Source organism: Pteropus vampyrus, unplaced genomic scaffold (assembly GCF_000151845.1).
Source record: "Pteropus vampyrus isolate Shadow unplaced genomic scaffold, Pvam_2.0 Scaffold591, whole genome shotgun sequence".
NCBI lineage: Eukaryota > Metazoa > Chordata > Mammalia > Chiroptera > Pteropodidae > Pteropus > Pteropus vampyrus.
In genome coordinates this window covers 18,824-19,220 of record NW_011889372.1, presented here as the reverse complement: position 1 = coordinate 19,220, position 397 = coordinate 18,824, and the positions used below count along the sequence as shown (strand labels likewise).

The 397-nt window shown below is 27.2% G+C and overlaps 1 pseudogene; it reads right to left on the bottom strand.

Moving 5' to 3' along the window:
- Positions 1–257: 257 nt before the first annotated feature.
- The window catches only part of LOC105308554, a 942-nt pseudogene continuing 802 nt past the window's right edge, over positions 258–397 (bottom strand).

Below are 397 nucleotides of genomic sequence, written 5' to 3'. Positions count from 1 at the left end.
TTACTGAATATATGCACTATGTCAGATATATTTTCTTTGGTTTCACACATTATTTATGAATTAAATCTAAATATAATATTTTTTTTGTAGATAAAGACTGAGTGAGGACAATCAGTCTTCTCTAGTTTATACAATCAGAGCTAAGTATATTCTGGCTGACTTAAAATTCATATTTTTTCCATTCTAAATATGTGTTTTCTTTTTTAAAATCTAAAGTGATTTTTTAAATGACTCTTGATACACTGTGCATTAAAACTTCAGAAAGGTGTTTCATAAAAACAGAAGTAACTATCAGTAGATGAATCACTATGAAAATATTTGGTTTTTATTACTTTGTTGACTGTATCCTTGACATCTTGATTTCTTAGACTGTAGATCAGAGGATTCAACATGGGAA